General features: G+C 36.0%; 1 protein-coding gene across 3 annotated transcripts in view; it reads right to left on the bottom strand.

Moving 5' to 3' along the window:
• The window catches only part of PPP1R1C (protein phosphatase 1 regulatory inhibitor subunit 1C), a 135,485-nt gene that overhangs the window by 25,141 nt on the left and 90,958 nt on the right, over positions 1-19,386 (bottom strand). The window lies entirely within an intron of this gene.

The following is a 19,386-nucleotide window of genomic DNA, read 5'->3' as shown; positions in this document are numbered from 1 at the left end:
AACAGGGTTTAAGAATCTAGTAAACCTCATAGTGTACATTCTTCAAAGTGGAACGTAGTTTTGGAATTCCAGTCTGTTCTGTGTGCGGTCTTTGTCACTTGATTCTGACTAGAAGTTTAAATTAACCCTGCCCCTAGAAAAATTGTCCCCTTTGCCTTGAGTAAACCTTTTATGCAAGTCGCTTGTTGGAGATCTTAAAAGGACAGAGGGCTGAGTTGCATTGAGATTTCAGAGCAACTTGTATAGTACTGACAGAGGGGGCTGCTTGTTAACAAATATTTGCATGTGTGACAGAATTAGAAGCCAGCCATGCTGATTGTCTGAAGGAAAGAAATTGTGGTAAAGAAAACTGAAAATATAAAGGCATAGAGTCTGGAGGGAGCTTGATATATTTAAGAAAAAGGAAGAGGGCCATTGAGGACAGAAAGTAGGAGTGCATTTAAAGCCAAGTGGAGAGTTGTGAAGGGAGTTCAGTAGATTGGAGCAGCCAGGTCATATAGGATCTAATTAGCCACGGTGAGGAGTTTAATCTATTTCTAAGGATAAAAGAAAACCCCATTGGAACACAAATTACTTGTTAGTTGAATACTATCAATGTCATGGATTGCAGCCACATTTGCCTAAAAGGCCAGGAGAGATGAAGCAGCCATACTATACAAAACATTAGCTCAAGTTCAAAAATAAATGGAAATTGTCAGTAGACTTAGGGGTTAAGGATACCATAGTGAATGATGAGGACTTTGACAAATGAAGATCACATGCTTCATCTTGTGAACCTGTGTCCTGGGTGGTGGTGGTGAAGGGACAGCCTCAAATCAGATCCAGGTGATTGTTGTCATGATGAAATATGAGTCAAGTATTGCCACATCCTCCTGCTTTCCAAGACAAGCAGTACATCTGAATTGCTGCATTAAATCTAACGTTTAAACGATGGTAGCTAATTAAAAGGAAAAATAAATCAGTATGTGGGATAGACAAATCATGAACTTAAATGGGGCTCTCGGACTACCATAAATAACCTCTGATCTATACAGTGAATGTTTACCTTTCAGTATATATGAAATCTCTCCTGAGCTTACTTTCCTTATAAATTACAGCTTAATTATTCCTACTTTGCAGGTAAAGGAATAAAATCTTTCAAGCTAACCCCAGCAAATTTTAATTTCTACACTCCAGCATCTTTTCATTCAGCAAGTATTTGTTGAGTGCCCACCATGTTGTAGGTGCTTGAAATATATGAATGAACAAAAGATAAAGATCTCTGCCCCTGTGAACTTTATAGTCCTGGGAGGACACTTAGATTTAAAGGATAAGTGGGAATAGCAGGAAATGAAGAGGTCACAAAGGAGACTGAGGTGGAGAGGTGAAGAAGACAAATGGTAAAGGTAACAAAATGTGAATTATATAGTATTATGAAGGTCTCGATGCTGTGGAGAAGAGAGAAATAGAGCAGGATGGGGGGGGGGGCGTTGGGAGTGCTGATGGTCTTAGAAGGATTTCCACACACATCTCCAATTCCAGAATTCTTAGGATCTGCCTCTGCTCTCATATCTAGAACTTCATTTTATCCTTTCTCTAGTGCCTTCTTCCCCTCAGTTTATAAATGTACTCAAATGTAGTCAAGTATCTTCTATCCTAAAAATAAACAAACAAATAAAAAACTCCTTTAACCATGCATATTCTTCTTGCTTGTATCTCATCCTTTAAGAAAGGAGCTGTCTAAACTGCTGGTCCCACTTTCTCACATCCTGTTCACTCAGCAGCCTACTCTGATATGACTTCCACTCCAGTCTCCTTACCAAAACTGTTTATAGATGACCTTTGATTGGCCTCATCCAAACACCAACTTGGTGTTTCTTAAGTTTTAATCTTATTTCACCGTTCCTCAGTCTTTGCCATTGTTAAATGTTTACTCTTTCTTGAGGATTCAACTTCTCTTGGCTTCTGAGATATCATTCTACCAGTGACCTCCCTGCTGCATTTAATTACTCCTTCTTCTGTCTCCTTCGTGTTTTATTTTTCTGCATTTACTTCTTTCTTCTTAAATGTTAGTATTCCCACAAGGTAATTATTACTTCTTTAAGGCTAGGAACTCCTTCACTAACACAGGCATCAGAATCTCAGCATATCCAAAACTATACACTCATTTATTCTCTTTTAATCTTGGTTAACTGGTCTTGGTTAACTGCTTTCAGTATTTGTTTCTGCAAAAAGAAGGTAAAACTTTTGGATCATTTCATCTGCCCTGGGAAATAGGTTGCTTATTTTTATTTTCAAATTTTAAAGTTTTTATTTTTTAAAATAATGGTTTATATTCTCATGTAACTGTGAAGATTGCATGTGTGAATAGAGAATTTGGGTATAAAAAATTAAACATTATGTGTTATGAGAAACTTACTAGTTATCATCTGAAAGCATTTGACTTTCAAAATCTGGCATATTGCCTAAATTTATTCTTCAAGAAATTAAGTTTATATTGTCATTTCTGGAAGATTGCGTCTGGAATGTTTTTATCAGTTCATCCTAGACTATCTTTTTAAATAAGATTCAATTTAAATATTAAACACAGCATTTAAAGAAACTGAGCTTATCTAATCATCAGAGGTTAGGGCAGAAAAAAATTCTCATCTGGTTTTCATCTGTTATAAATAGAAAATGTCACCCAATTTACTACTTGTGTAAGGTTGAGAAAGACATCCTTCACCATTCACTCCCTGCAGCCTTATTTTCAGAAAGTATATTCAACTACATAGCTTCATCACAGATGCACATATACACACACACACACAAATTTATAGTTCAAGAGTACTGTTTAACAGTACATTGACATAACATCAGGTGAGAAAATGAACTTTGGCTTTGATTCTGAACTGCTACCCAATCAGAATTAGCATTTATCTTTATATAAAGTATTATTGGATAGGTTTGTTAGGTCTCCGTAGACAAGAATATCCAAACAAAACATACATACTATGCACATATACTAAAGGAAAATGAATCCATTTCATCTTGAGAGACTAAATATTTATACTTGAAATGTTTTGCTTTTGGTCAGGTGTTGAAACGAAAACCAAATTCAAATGTATAATTTATAAATATGTATTAAGAGAGAATATACTATAAGCATGTAAAATGGAATATAAATATAAATTGTTTAAAAATACATGTGCTCTTGGAAGATAATGCTGGGCACAGAGTAAAACAGGAGATTTATTTACCTAGAAAATAACATTATTCAATCTAAATTTTAGATATGTACTATTTTCCATTTTACTGGTAACAAAGCATATAATTAAGAATACTACCAAATTAATTAGCAATATAGTGATGATTATTGTGGTTAAAGGAAATTGCCATCTGGTTATGTTACTCTTTGAGTACTTTTTTTATACTTTAAATAGTACTTGCTTTGTGCTGTGTAATGAAAATGAGACTTTATAGAAATATCTATACCTGCTTGCATTTATAAAAAGGCAAAAAAACTAAATGTGAGACAAAATACACAATCCACAAACAATTACGATTATGGAAGAAATACATGAAACATTTATCTCAAAACTGGCAGATTTTTGAAGTTCCTGGAAAAGGGCTAGCTTTTCCAACTTGGAAATACACATTGTAGCAAATGCTCATGCTTATGCTTGGAACAATTTGAGACACCAAAAGACTTATAGTATTAATAGCTGGGCCAGTTAAAACTGCAAGTGAGAATTAATATCTTCCTTTTATTACCCTTTCTAAGCTACTGCTGAGTGGGAGTGGTCTTGAAGGATTTGGCTTTCTATCTACCTACAACTTTAAACAAGAATTGACTACTGATAGTCCTTTCTGTGGTAGTATTTAGTTGTTCTTGTGTTGAGATAATGTAAACAGCTGGGATCTATTTCAGAATTGTCTGGCTCCAGCTGGACATGCCTTTAAAAAAAAAAAAACCCTTTTGTTCAGAGCTGGGTTTTCACTGTAATCACAGAATTTAGTTTACAAAACCAAGACATAAATGGTGTTCCTGCACGGAGCTCGTTTGACTTAGTTGTCTAGAGAGAAGAAACTCCAACTGCTTGTTCTTTCCTTTCCTCTAGCATTTGAGATTGTCTCACTCTATTAAAAAGGACTAGAGGTCTAGGTCCTAGTGGGATTTTGTTAAGTAGTATAAATGAATTTAAATAAGAGATGTTGTGTGCACCAAAGAATGATTCTGACTCATTTAGGTCAAGCGTGTTTATCCCATTCTTGCTACTAGAAACTCTATTAGTGAAATTGTTTGTCTTAGTCTTGATTACATTAAACCAAACATGTAGAGCTAAGGAAAGAACACATTACTGAGGAGCAGAGACAAAGAAATAATCAGTGTAGTTGAAATATCCATGAAATTTTTCAGGGCAAGAGGAATCAAGTGATAAGAAAACTGCCAAACGCTGAGTCAGCTTTGCCTGATTGTCAGTCTCTGCGTAGTCATGGGAAATCACTTGTTCCTTGGTTAGAGCCTCACTCTGTGTCCCTGTCACCTTGACTGCTACCCATGAACTCTGATGACCAAGCAGGCAGAAAACACCACCACGGGGCTGCTATGGATGAATATCAGTAACCCTCCTCCAAACTTCATCAAACTGGTTTCCAGTTTAGAAGTCTGTTGAAACTTACGTGGACTAGAAAATTTGTATTGAGTCCATGTGGAGTCCCTCAATATATGAATCCCAAAACGTGTGAAGTATCTGTTTTTAATAGTCTAAAGCATGTTAGAATCGACTGATAGTAAAATCCCTGAGTAGAAAGTGGGAGGTTGTTGATGCCACTTTAATTGTTATCCCAATAAAGCACACGGAGTAAATGTTCAAGGCAGTTGCCTAAGAGATCTATCTGTAAAGTTTTATAAATCTTCTGTGCAGTGTCAGTTTACAATCAGAGAATGCATGTTGCTTTTTAAATTTTCAAAATAAAAGTTAGGGGGAAACCTGCACAAAGTTAAAAACAATTACTGAGAACTACTAGAAATAATGTTGTTACTTAAAAGATAGCCAAAAAGCGATCACTCTGCACCCTGAGTATGGTGTTGGCATCTGGACCAGGTCATTTTAATGGCAAAGTTTGCAGCAGCAGGTGATTGCCATCGCTCCATTTCCTAGTCTATGGTTATCCCTATGGGAGCTCACTAAATACTTAGTACCTTTGTGTAGCTTATAAATTGTAAGTATTTCTAATTTTGAGCAACAAAGAAAAATATCTACTATTGTAAACTATGGACTTGTGACCAAAGATTGTGCCATGATTGATAAATCCACTTCTCATTCTCATTCATTCATTCAGCAAGTACTCATGTAGTATGCTAAGTGCTAAATAGTCTGCTAGGCTCTGGGGGTCCAGTAGTGACCAACATAGATATGATCACTGTTTCATGAAGTTTATAGTTATTGAGTTCATTAATTAACTCAATAGATATTTCTTCAGTGCTGCTGTATGCCAGACATTCTTCTGTAATGGAATATGCAAGTAAACAAAAAAGAAAAAATCCTGACCTTGTGGAGCTTCTTCTTAGTGGGAAAGTCCAGATAATAAGCACCAAACATGATAAATAAGTAAGTGATAAAATATACTAGGAAGATAAAAGTATCATGTGAAAGTATAGAGCAGGGGAAGGGAGCAGGAGTTCAGTTTGAGTGGTGGTAATTTAAATACAGTGGTCCACTTAAGAAGCTGACACATTTGAGAAAAGACTTGAACTAGGGAGTTGGCCATGCAGACATCTAGAAGAAGAAAGTATTAGGGCAGCGGGAACAGAAAGCACAAAGGCCATAAGGCAAAGGGATGACTGGCATTTTCAGGGAACAAAAAAAGAAGCCATTGTGCTTCAAACATAATGAGCTAGTGGGGGAGTAGCAGGCAGAAAGATCAGAGAGGTAACAGGGATCCAGATTCTGAGCCTTGCAGTCCTTATAAGGGCTATAAAGAGTCACTCTTGTTGATGTATTAAGAATATACTGTAGTGTACAAAGTAAGCAGACCCATTAAGAGATAATTGCAGTAATCCAGGTGAAGAATACTGATGGCTCAAACAAGAGTGATAACAGTAGGGGTTGTGAGAGGTGGTTAAATATCTTTTGAGAGCAGAACCAATGGGATTCCCTGATAGATTGGGTATCAAATGTGAGAGTTAAAAAGAAGTCAAGGAAGACTAAAGTTTTTGGTCTAAGCAACTGGAAGAATGGAGGTATCTTTAACTGAGAGAAAGAAGATTGCAGGAGAAGCATTTTTTTTTCCTTTAGTGAGGGAGTTAGTAGGGGACAGGAGACGATCATGGTTTTTGTAAGGGACACGTTAAGTTCAAGATGTCTGTTACATACCCAAGGGAATATCCTTTATATTTCCAAGGTAGTTTGATATGTGAATATGGAATTAAAAGGCTATAAATTTGGAAATCATTTGTACGTAAAGGTATGTGGAACCACTAGACTGGATGAAATTACCAAGGGGGCAAATATGGTTAGAGATGAGGACCCAGACTAATCCCTGGGTCACACCGCTATTGAGAGGTCTGAGCAAGGAGGATGAAAAAACAAGAGGAACAGAGAAGGAGCAGCCAGTGAGGTAGGAGGAAACCTGGGAGGTGTGGTGCACAGGGGCCAAGGAGAGAAAGTACACCATGGAGGAGAAAGTGATCAACTGTGTCAAATCCTGCCAAGTAAATCGTGTGGCAAGATTCCATCACAAGATTTAGCATAGTAAGGGAAGGACAAAAAAAATCATTAAAAATACGATTAAAGTCATGAAAGACCATTCTTAAGAGACTGTCTTAGTGATACGTATAAATGTTTCTTTTCCCACACTCTCATAAAGTGTGAATATTATCTTTTCAGAGAGAATTTTAAATGTATAGGTGGTTTTATTTTACTTTTCTCCAATTATGAAAGAGACAGCTTTGCTTTTTGGGGGCACTAATATTTTTCTACAAATTGTTCACATCTTTAATTTATTTTTCTTTTAAAGTATTAGCATGATTTTTTCTTGATTAAGAGAGCTCTTGATATAATGATGATAACATTTTGTCTGCCATGTTTTCCAGTCTGCAGTTTATCTTTCAATAATGTCTTGGCTCTCAGAATTTTTTAAAAATTTATTTCTATAGTACTCTCTCACTTTGTTTTCTTTGTAACTTCTTAACTTTTCATTTATGTCTTAGATGTATTTTGTAAATATATTTATATTTCCAGACTCAATATTTCATATGTATCCATCAAATGCATGTATCCACATTGTTTTCTAGGTTATTTTACACTATCATTTAAATTTTTTATTCTATGATCTACCTAGGGTTTATTTTATTTTATTTTATTTTTATTTATTTATTTTTTTTTTAGGGTTTATTTTTGATGTATTTATCAATACACATTCATTTGACCAAAACACTAAAATATAGTGGAGGGCAAAGTAGACCAAACATGCATGTTATGTGATCAGCTCTCTTATCTGTCCCTTCTCTGTTTTGGAACAGTTTCCCTTCAGGCACGTTGCAGTGTAGTTTTTCATTGAAGAAGCACCAAATATTTGAACTTTAACAAATATAACTGAGGTCTATTCTGTCATATAGTCAAAGGAGACAGTTGCCTTAGGCAGCAAAAACATTCCACACAGCAAATTCTTTAGGGATTGTTTTTAGTGAGAGAAGCTAGAGGCAATAAAATACAAGGCATTTCCCATTTTGTCTGAAGTGAATTAAACCAGAATTTAAATACCTCTTAGAAGTATCATCTTTGGCACCTATATTCATGTTTATATTCCAATGGGGGCTGGAGGGTAAAGCTACATAAAATACTGATGAACATTTTAGGAAACAGTTTATTAGCTATCCATTTCCTACAATTAAAGGATAAATATTCAGAATGTGTTACTTTTATTGGAAAGAGATGTGTGTGTTTGTGTGCATGGAGATGAAAAGTGTGTATAAGAGAAAGCTTGCAAAATAAAATAGATAAGAAAAAATTAATTTTACCTCTAATTATTCATCTCTGTCAATTAGAAGGCTCAAACCAAAAACAAACAGTAGGAAATATGAAAATTCAATCTTACTTTTATAATTTGATTTTTCCTAGACTTTAGCAATCTGAGGAATTAATGAGATCTTAAAATCAGTAATATTTCAAATCTCTTTTCACTCTTGGACCCACTTCAGGCCTCTTTAAAAATCCACTCTGCCCTGAGCCTGCCCCAAGGTGTTCAGGACTTTGCTAGGATGTAGTATGTAGCAGTATTCACAAAGGAATGTATTCCAGTCAGGCTGTCTTGTTTCTGTTCCTCCAGGTACCGTAGTCTCCCACTGGGTGTCACCAGACTCCACTCAGTGCTTCAGTTTCCAATCTGGTACAGCTTTGCTCCGTAAAGTATGTCAACTAGGGTCCTTCTGACACCAAGGCAGAGGGAGATCTGGGATAAAGCAGGATAGAATGTGCTTTCTGCCCTCCTGTTGCAGTTGATTAGAGGAGTTCCCTAGTAATATTGCTTAGGCCTTCAATGTCCAACAGTGCCTTTACTAAAACAAATCATTCAGTCTCTTAGCTTCTCTTAGTCTCCCTAATGTTTCTATAGCTAGCATAGTCAGCATGTATTCAGCACTTATTGAGCCCATATTCTTCTAGGACTTAGACATGGGCCAATAAAGACAGAGCAGAAAGCCATTCGGAAGTCATGAAAGCTCACCACTATATTAACCCTGCAAGTTGTATCTCAGAATTAAGGCTTAACTGAATGACCACTTTCATGTGATCCAACACTCTTCAGAATCTCGAAATTCAATAGTTGCTGAATATATGCTGATTATTCTAGCATTAGAAATGTAAGAATTTCAAGTTTCTATCACAGTGCTCTAATGCTTTCTGTCCAGATACCTTATATAACCTCTGCACCATAATGGAATGCATCATCTTTTTTGTTCTTTTGGGTTTTTTTTCTTTTTAAATAGCCAGACGTTCAATTTTATTTTATTTTATTTTTTATTTTTTTAATTTTTATGGGAGTATAGTTGCTTTACAATGTTGTGTTAGTTTCTACTGTACAGCAAAGTGAATCAGCTATACAAATACATATATCCCCTCTTTTTTGGATTTCCTTCCCATTTAGGTCACCAAAGAACACTGAGTAGAGTTCCCTGAGCTATACAGTAGGTTCTCATTAGTTATCTATTTTATACATAGTATCAATGGTGTTTATATGTCACTCGCAATCACCCAATTCATCCTAACCCTCCTTGCCCCCCTTGGTATCCATACGTTTGCTCTCTACATCTGTGTCTCTATTTCTGCTTTGTAAATAAGGTCATTTATACCAATTTTTTCAGATTCCACATATATGTGTTAATATATGATATTTGTTTTTCTCTTTCTGACTTACTTCACTCTGTATGACATTCTCTAGGTCCATCCACGTCTCTACAAACGACCCAATTTCATTCCTTTTTATGGCTGAGTAATATTCCATTGTATATATGTACCACATCTTCTTTATCCATTCCTCTATTGATGGACATTTAGGTTGCATCCATGACCTGGCTATTGTAAATAGTGCTGCAATGAACATTGGGGTGCATGTGTCTTTTTGAATTATGTTTTTTTCTGAGTATATGCCCAGTAGTGGGATTTCTGGGTCACATGGTAGTTCTATTTTTAGTTTTCTAAGGAGCCTCTATAATGTTTTCCATAGTGGGCATACCAATTTACATTCCCACCAGCAGCGTAAGAGGGTTCCCTTTTCTCCACACCCTCTCCAGCATTTATTGTTTGTAGATTTTGTGATGATGGCCATTCTGACCGGTGTGAGGTGATACCTCATTGTAGTTTTGATTTACATTTCTCTAATAATTAGTGATGTTGAGCATCTTTTCATGTGTTTGTTGACCATCTATATGTTTTGTCTATGTATATGTCTGTTTTGGAGAAATGTCTATTTAGGTCTTCTGCCCATTTTTTGATTGGGATGTTTTTTTAAAATATTGAGCTGCATGAGGTGTTTGTATATTTTGGAGATTAATCCTGTGTCAGTTGCTTCATTTGCAAATATTTTCTCCCATTCTGAGGGTTGTCTTTTTGTTTTGTTTATGGTTTCCTTTTCTGTGCAAAAGATTTTAAGTTTAACTAGGTCCCATTTGTTAATTTTTTTTACTTTCATTACTTCAGGAGGTGGATCAAAAAAGATCTTGCTGTGATTTATGTCAAAGAGTGTTCTTCGTATGTTTTCATCTAAGAGTTTTATAGTGTCTGGCCTCACATTCAGGTCTTTAATCCATTTTGAGTTTATTTTTATGTATGGTGTTAAGGAGTGTTCTAATTTCATTCTTTTACATGTAGCTGTCCAGTTTCCCAACACCACTTATTGAAGGGGCTGTATTTCCTCCATTGTATATTCTTGCCTCCTTTGTCATAGATTAGGTGACCATAGGTGCTTGGGTTAATCTCTGGGCTTTCTATCCTGTTCCATTGATGTATATTTCTGTTTTTGTGCCAGTACCATAGTGTCTTAATTACTATAGCTGTGTAGTATAGTCTGCAGTAAGGGAGCTTGACTACTCCAGCTCAGTTTTTCTTTCTCAAGATTGCTTTGGCTATTCAGGGTCTTTTGTGTTTCCATACAAATTGTGAAATTTTCTGTTCTAGTTCTGTGAAAAATGCCATTGGTAATTTGATAGAGATTGCGTTGAATCTGTAGATTGCTTTGGATAGTATAGTCATTTCCACAATATTGATTCTTCCAATCCAGGAACATGGTATATCTTTCCATCTGTTTGTTTCATCTTTAATTTCTTTCATCAGTGTCTTATAGTTTTCTGCATAGAGGTCTTTTGTCTCCCTAGGTAGGTTTATTCCTAGGTATTTTATTCTTTTTGTTGCAATGGTAAATGGGAGTGTTTCCTTAATTTCTGTTTCAGATTTTTCATCATTAGTGTATAGGAATGCAAAAGATTTCTGTGCATTAATTTTGTATCCTGCTACTTTACCAAATTCATTGATTAGCTCTAGTAGTTTTCTGGTGACATCTTTAGGATTCTCTATGTATAGTCTCATGTCATCTGCAAACAGTGACAGTGTTACTTCTTCTTTTCCAGTTTGTATTCCTTTTATTTCTTTTTCTTCTCTGATTGCCATGGCTAGGACTTCCAAAACTATGTTGAATAATAGTGGTGAGAGGGGACATCCTTGCCTTATTCCTGATCTTAGAGGAAATGCTTTCAGTTTTTCACTATTGAGAATGATATTTGCTGTGGGTTTGTCATATATGGCCTTTATTATGTTGAGGTAGGTTCCCTCTATGCCCACTTTCTGGAGAGTTTTTATCATAAATGGGTGTTGAATTTTGTCAAAACGTTTTTTCTGCATCTGTTGAGATGATCATATGGTTTTTCTTCTTCAGTTTGTTAATATGGTGTATCACATTGATTGATATGTGTATACTGAAGAATCCTTTCATCCCTGGGATAAATCCTACTTGATCATGGTGTATGATCCTTTTAATGTGTTGCTGGATTCTGTTTGCTAGTATTTTGTTGACGATTTTTGCATCTATATTCATCAGTGATATTGGTCTGTAATTTTCTTTTTTTGTAGTATCTTTATCTGGTTTTGGTATCAGGGTGATGGTGGCCTATAGAATGAGTTTGGGAGTGTTCCTTCCTCTGCAATTTTTTGGAAGAGTTTGAGAAGGATGGGTGTTAGTTCTTCTCGAAATGTTTGATAGAATTCACCTGTAAAGCCATCTGGTCCTGGACTTTTGTTTGTTGGAAGATTTTTAATCACAGTTTCAATTTCATTAGCTGTGATTTGTCTTTGTATTTTCTATTTCTTCCTGGTTCATTCTTGGAAGGTTATACCTTTCTAAGTACTTGTCCATTTCTTCCAGGTTGTCCATCTTATTAGGATAGAGTTACTTGTAGTAGTCTCTTGGGATGCTTTGTATTTCTGTGGTGTCTGTTGTAACTTCTCCTTTTTCATTTCTCATTTTATTGATTTGAGTCCTCTCTCTTTTTTTCTTGATGAGTCTGGCTAAAAGTTTATCAGTTTTGTTTATCTTCTCAAAGAATCAGCTTTTAGTTTTATTGATCTTTGCTATTCTTTTCTTCATTTCTATTTCATTTATTTCTGCTCTGATCTTTATGATTTCTTTCCTTCTACTAACTTTGGGTTATTTTGTTCTTCTTTCTCTATCTGCTTTAGGTGTAAGTTTAGGTTGTTTATTTGAGGTTTTTCTTGTTTCTTGAGGTAGGATTGTATTGCTATAAACTTCTCTCTTAGAACTGCTTTTGCTGCATTCCATAGGTTTTGAGTCATCGTGTTTTCATTGTCATTTGTCTGTAGGTATTTTTGATTTCCTCAGTGATCTCTTAATTGTTTACTAGCATATTGTTTAGCCTCCATGTGTTTGTGTTTTTTAGTTTTTTCCTGTAACTGATTTCTAATCTCATAGCATTGTGGCCGGAAGAGATGCTTGATACAATTTCAGTTTTCTTATATTGACTGAGGCTTGATTTGTGACCGAAGATGTGATCTATCCTGGAGAATGTTTTGTGTGCACTTGAGAAGGAAGTGTATTTGCTGCTTTCAGATGGACTGTCCTATAAATATCAAGTCTATCTGGTCTAATGTGTCATTTAAGGCTTGTGTTTCCTTATTAATTTTCTGCCTGGATGATCTGTCCATTGCTGTAAGTGGGGAGTTAAAGTCCCCCACTATTTTTGTGTTATTGTTGATTTTCCCTTTTCTGGCTGTTAGCATTTGCCTTATGTATTGAGGTGCTCCTATGTTGGGTGCATAAATATTTACAATTGTTATATCTTCTTCTTGGATTGGTCCCTTGATCATTATGTAGTGTCCTTCCTTGTCTCTTGTAACAGTCTTTATTTTAAAGTCTATTTTGTCTGATATGATGATTGCTACTCCAGCTTTCTTTTGATTTCCATTTGCATAGAATATCTTTTTCCATCCCCTCACTTTCAGTCTGTATGTGTCCCTAGGTTTGAAGTGGGTCTCTTGTAGACAGCATATATACGGCTCTTGTTTTTGTATCCATTCAGCCAGTCTGCGTCTTTTGGTTGGAGCATTTAATCCATTCACATTTAAGGTAATTATTGACATGTATGTTCCTATTACCATTTTCTTAATTGTTTTGGGTTTGTTTCTGTAGGTCTTTTCCTTCTCTTATGTTTCCTGCCTAGAGAAATTCCTTTAGCATTTGTTGTAAAGCTAGTTTGGTGGTGCTAAATTCTATTAGCTTTTGCTTATCTGTAAAGCTTTTGATTTCTCCATTGAATTTGAGTGAGATCCTTGCTGGGTGAGTTATCTTGGTTGTAGGTTTTTCTCTTTCCTCACTAAATATATGCTGCCACTCCCTTCTGACTTGCAGAGTTTCTGCTGAAAAGTCAGCTGATAACCTTATGGGGCTTCCCTTGTAGGTTTTTTGTTGCTTTTCCCTTGTTGCTTTTAATGTTTTTTCTTTGTATTTAATTTTTGTTAGTTGATTAATATGTGTTTCTGCATGTTTCTTCTTGGGTTTATCCTCTATGGGACTCTCTTTGCTTCCTGGACTTGGGTGGCTATTTCCTTTCCCATGTTAGGGAAGTTTTCAACTATCATCTCTTCAGATATTTTCTGAGATCCTTTTTCTTTCTCTTCTTCTTCTGGGACCCCTATAATTTGAATGTTGGTACATTTAATGTTGTCCCAGAGGTCTCTGAGACTGTCCTCATTTCTTTTCATTCTTTTTTCTTTATTCTGCCCTGTGGCAGTTATTTCCACCATTCTATCTTCCAGCTCAGTTGTCCGTTCTTCTGCCTCAGTTATTCTGCTATAGATTCCTTCTAGTGTATTTTTAATTTCAGTTATTGCGTTGTTCATCCTCATAAGAAGAGGAGAGGACAGACAGACACACAGAGGGCAGGCCACGTGAAGACAAAGACAGGGGTTGGAGTTATGCTGCCATATGCTAAGGAATAGCTGGGGCCACCAGAAGCTGGTAGCAAAAAGGAAGGATTCTTCCCTAGAGCCTTTGGTGGGAACATGGCCCTGCTGATAATTTGATTTCAGACTTCCAGCCTCTCAAACTGTGAGAAAATAAATTTCTGGTCTTTTAAGCCACTAAGTGTGTGGTAATTTATTAAGGCAGCCCTAGGAAACTGATACTAAGTGTACACTTTTATACCACAATTTTATAAGTGAAGGAAGTGAAGCACAGATGAGGCATCCCATGTACTCTCTCAAGTTCATTCAAGCAGAGCTAGAATTCAAACCCAGATTTTCTGGCTTCAGACATTTGCACTTAACCACTACCTATACTGCCTCTATTATTTTTTATTACCTAATAGTAAAGAGTGACCTAGCCTGTGTACATAGAACTAGAGATAGCACAGTATTCCCTGGAGGCAGACAGTCGCTCAGAATAGATAAATGTTAGGCTTAAACCACTTTTTCCTATCTAGCTATTTGATTATAAAACCATTGTTTACTGTCTTGTCAAAACCTAGTATACTAAAATAAACACATTTACTATATATATAGTAAAAGAGAGCTATCAAAGACATGCATTTATTTGTAATAATCTGTGACAACATCTGTAACTGATTATCTAAATCCTCTTCAGCAGAATATGCTATTTACCTAGCTTCTTTTACAGCCTGATTTAATAGGTTTCTGGGACCCATGATTCTGTAGGGTCAACTATATTTCTTATCTTGTCTCCATATTAAAAAATGAATGGGTTTGGATTGTAGATTCTGTAACTATTGATTTCTTTCAATAAAAATTATGTTTTGTATGATTGAACACATTTTGTGGCCATACTTTCAGAATTTTTAGAAGGGAAGTTCTCTTCTGCACTCTCTGGATCATTGGGGCAAAAACCCCATATTTCTTAGAATTATGTTAACTACGATTAATATGCATCTGCTACATGCCAGGCACTATACATATATGCATTACTTTATTTATCCCTCACAAGGACTCTGAGAATTTTATCTCCAAGTTATTGATGGGAACAAGAGAGAGCAAAAAGGATAAATAACTTGAAGAATACCACACAGATTTTAATCACCAGAGCTGAGATTCAAGCCCATGTTTCTCCGGTCCTCATCCTCTCTCTTTTTCAGCTACATTTTGCCTGTACCAAGTAAAGGTGGTCACCAATACCATAAAGATGAGATGCACAGGATTTTAATAGTTCAGTTTGAAAAAGAGGTTCATTTCTTTACATCTTTTGTTTGCCACCCCCATAGATGGAGGTAACTTAAGGCTCTTATGAATAACCCCCTGCCTAATGGAGGGATGGAACTATTAGAGTGGAACTGATAGACTCATGAAGCTTACTTTGGTTGTAGTTGTTCAGAAAAATTACCATTGTTCTAGAGCTTGCTTTTTATTGCAAAAAGTAACATAGTACTGGCACACATAATGGTAAAATAAAGATAGATGGTGAGGAGGGTGGCTCACAACTTAAGAAAAATAAAAATGAGAAGTCTTTCTGTTGCTTATTTCTTTAGTTTAACCCCATTGCATACCTAAAATAACACTTTCGCCTAAGAGGCTCTAGTTCATGAACACTATTTTCCACTTGTCCTTTTTTAACTTCCTGAACCAGGAGAGGAAGCTGTAGGGTCACAAGCAGTTCTTTTTAAAATGATGTAATAAGCACCAAATGTGAAGCTCTTCTTTCTGGTTTCATTGCCAGTGAGAAAATACAACCCCCTTTGCCCACATAGTGTTTATTTAAGGGATCAAAACACTCCTAGGGAGATCTATTGGCCAATTATCAGGGGTAAAACAGAACATTATTTACATGGCACACACTGGAGTGGCTCCATGGGATCTGTTCTGGCCTACCACGTAATTATATAATTACATGAAAAAATATATTTATCTCAGAGATCAGAAGGGATTAAAATGCCTGTCTGGAAGACAAAGGATGCTGATATAAATGCAAAGAATTCTTTGGTTTGGCTTTACAGGTAAAACAGAGGACCTGTGGTGATTCAACAATTAATCATAATAAGATGAAAGAAGACTTTGGCATTGACAACAGGGACCTGTGATATTTACTTTTGGAATATTTTCCATCACTAATTTCAATAAATTGATATGTTAATTAAAATTAATTTGCATTAAAATTAAGACTATGCAGGTGTTTCTCCAGTTTATCTTGGTTCAGCTCTTAGAAAATGTAACTTAACCAAAAAAAAAAAAATTTAAGTTCATGACATTTCAAGTTATTAAAAAACAAATAGCATATTGTAGCAATGTTTAAGTTATATGAAACTTGAAATGGGTTTTGCCATGCTTTGGGCTACTTTGAGGTAAGGAGAGTTTTAGTTTTCATTTTATGAAGCATGTATTCATGTACTTCTTTAAAAATTTGAAAATAGACTAGATTTTTTTTTTGTTTTCATTAATTCTAGAATGCATTTGTATGCCCAGGTAATTATAAAAGGTTAATTAAATAATAATAAAATGACACTTTGCCTACTACTGTCTAAGAAAGCGCAAAGTAAAATTAATTCTATTATTGTTTTTCACAAAGTTTAGGATGAGTAAGATTAGTACAAAGGAGTATGTAGAGATCAACATTATCACATAGCCTAAGAATCTTTGGCAAACGAATCTCTCTCCCATATTTCTTCACGCTAGGATTTACAGGTATGTTATTTAAAATCCAGTTGAGTTACTTAATAGAAAAATTGCAGTGTCAAAGAAAATAGCATAAACAAGATACCACAGGCATACATAATTGGGAAAGATTAATAGAAAAATATTTTGGAAGTAATTATCGCACAAGTGCTAATTTATTGTTTAGAGGGGGAATTACGTCAAGGAGTAATAGTAGGGTTAGAAGATTTAGGAGAGCTCTGATTGACTACATTAACCATCAGGGCTTAAAGCATGGAAGGGGAAAGTGTAGGAAATCTCAGATCCAATACTTCTTCGTTCTATTCTCCAGTATTCCTTCCATAACATCAAAGGTAGGGACAGTTACCTTTTACCTGAACAGATGGAAGAAGAGGACTTTCCTTCTTGCCCCATTCTTTTAGAAGTTCAGAATCCTTTAGAGATACTAAGAACTGTCCCGAAAGATCCAGACTAATTCCCACAATAATAGAATAGTTTTGTTCAAGGCAAACATTAAAATAATAGTGAAACTAAATTTAAAAACTAAATATAAAATAACACTTGTTATAAATACACACCTAAAAATAAAATGTATTTTTAATACTTTTAAAAACTTTTTTTTGGCCATATAAAAATTTATATTGAGATCTATAGTTATATAAGGTTAGCATGATCATGAAACCAAGTTCCCTGCTGAGTTTATGATTAACCTATGTAAAACTTTGTTCTCTTTCTTATCCTGCTCCTGTTCCCCTGAGGATTGAGGAGTATCAAAGAAAAGGAGATTTTGAAACCAAGCAGGACCCTGTGGGGCCTTCCCAGGTACAAAAGCCCTTCCATGTCCTTCATTTCTTGTTTGTAGAAAAAAAGGCTTTAGTCTTGTAAGCCTTTCCTAAGTTCCAAAACGCAGGTTCAAGCAGTTAATGATTAGGACAATAGAAACACAGGATTCCTAGTTCCTCCTGAAGGGATATAGATAACAGTCTGATGCATATGTTTGAATTATTATTCTACCAAAACTAAGACACCCCCACCCAGGTAGAGGATGGTGGCTACATGCTGATCACAAGCACATAGAACTCAGAATGGTTGGAACCAGAAGGCTGAGATTCCCAAAACATCACTTTGTTACCTCACCACCAACCAATCAAAAGGTCCACAAGCTGATCACACATCCCATGACCCTCTCCCCTAACACTGTCTTTAAAAACCCTTGCCTGAAAGCCGTCAAGGAGTTAGGGTCTTTTAAGCATGAGCTGTCCAATCTTCTTGCTTGGCGCCCTGCAAATAAACCCTTACTTTGCTGCAAACACCCACTGTCTGAGTTTGGCTTTCTGCTGCACAGGCACATGAGCCCTTGTTCAATAACAGTCATCCACAGGTAATTTTCAATGCCTGAAATATATTTATTTTTCACTGAACTACTGGAGGTTAAGAGGCAAAACTGATAATCTGGTGGTCATCAAATGAACTCAAAATGGAAGCTCTCTTGAGAATTTGAACTAGGATCATTAGACTTTATAGTCTCACATGAAATGGACAATAGGGTCTTACATAGGGTGAAGAGTCAACAAGAATTTTAAATTAGATGAAATATTTCTCCAAGTATCATAGTATGGAAGAATAATTTATTATTACTCTAATTATTCATTAGTTTCTGAATAGTCCACAAAGAAAAGCATTTCAGTGTGGTTATTTGTTTTGTTTTTTTTTTAAAGAATTTTCCCCTTTTATTTTTCCCAGTACATTTTATTTATTTATTTATTTATTTATGGCTGTATTGGGTCTTCGTTGCTGCGTGTGGGCTTTCTGTAGTTGTGGTGAGCAGGGGGTACTCTTCACTGCAGTGCGCGGGCTTCTCATTGCAGTGGCTTCTCTTGTTGTGGAGCACAGGCTCTAGGTGTGTGGGCTTCAGTAGTTGTGGCACGTGGGCTCACTAGTTGTGGCTCATGGGCTGTAGAGCGCAGGCTCAGTAGTTGTGGCTCATGGGCTGAGTTGCTCCGCAACATGTGGGATCTTCCTGAACCAGGGATTGAACCCATGTCCCCTGCACTGGCAGGCAGATGCGTCACCAGGGAAGTCCTCAGTGTGGTTATTTGTGACAATGAATCGCTATGGTGTTGGTAATTTAGCTCAGGAGTTCACATTCCAAAATGAAAAATCAAAATACTTTTTAATGTTTCAACATAATCCTTTCAACTTTCCAAACATGATGAAATGTTTTGTAGGGACTGGAAGAAATCAGAAGCCAGTCTTCATCTTTAGATTTCTGAGAAAGATTTTTAAGGAAATCTCCACTACACGTTAGGAGGCAAGGTACTGACTTAGGCAAAACTGCTAAATAGGCCAAGTTTGTTTTCACATCCTTCCTAATGTTCTTGAATGACTGGAACACCAGTTTATGAGCCACTGAGCTTGAGACCTTTTCCCATTTCCCGTCGTTCACACCCTCCCTAACCCTTTGGCCACTGTAGAAGATTGTAAGAGTGGGCATCATTGCTTTTGAAAAGACAACCCTCAGAATGGGAGAAAATATTTGCAAATGAAGCAACTGACAAAGGATTAATCTCCAAAATTTACAAACAGCTCGTGCAGCTCAATATCAAAAAAACAAACAACCCAATCAAAAAATGGACAGAAGACCTAAATAGACATTTCTCCAAAGAAGATATACAGGTGGCCAACAAACATGAAAAAATGCTCAACATCACTAATTATTAGAGAAATGCAAATCAAAACTACAATGAGATATCACCTCACA

Source organism: Balaenoptera physalus (assembly GCF_965194825.1).
Source record: "Balaenoptera physalus genome assembly, chromosome: 6".
Classification (NCBI taxonomy): domain Eukaryota; kingdom Metazoa; phylum Chordata; class Mammalia; order Artiodactyla; family Balaenopteridae; genus Balaenoptera; species Balaenoptera physalus.
Note: the sequence above shows the minus strand (reverse complement) of the source record. Positions and strands in the feature narration are given on the sequence as shown.